Source organism: Anneissia japonica, unplaced genomic scaffold (assembly GCF_011630105.1).
Source record: "Anneissia japonica isolate Jap-2015-1 unplaced genomic scaffold, ASM1163010v1 scaffold4054_len1135799_cov195, whole genome shotgun sequence".
NCBI lineage: Eukaryota > Metazoa > Echinodermata > Crinoidea > Comatulida > Comatulidae > Anneissia > Anneissia japonica.
In genome coordinates this window covers 439,713-440,064 of record NW_022694605.1, presented here as the reverse complement: position 1 = coordinate 440,064, position 352 = coordinate 439,713, and positions in this window count along the sequence as shown.

The following is a 352-nucleotide window of genomic DNA, read 5'->3' as shown; positions in this document are numbered from 1 at the left end:
TAATATAACGTAACAGTAAAGAAACTCAAATACGTAAGATGTTGACTTTAGAAACACTAAAATTTATTAGGCGAATATTTCGGCTACTCCTGTAGTCTTTGTCAACGCTTGACATAAAATGAACATATTGAGAAACTATCTTAGCAATATACAATTTGAGAAACAATACAGTAATTAATTCAAAGCAAGTCGGCATACGTCTATAAAGGATTAATGATAATTTACAAATAAACAGTGATAAGGGTGAACAATGAATGAGCAAGTGGTGGACTGTGGGAAAGCATTACTAAAGTTAATGTATGGGGGAATTAATTCATCCATGGTTAAAGGAAAAGCTAAAAAAAAGGAAAAA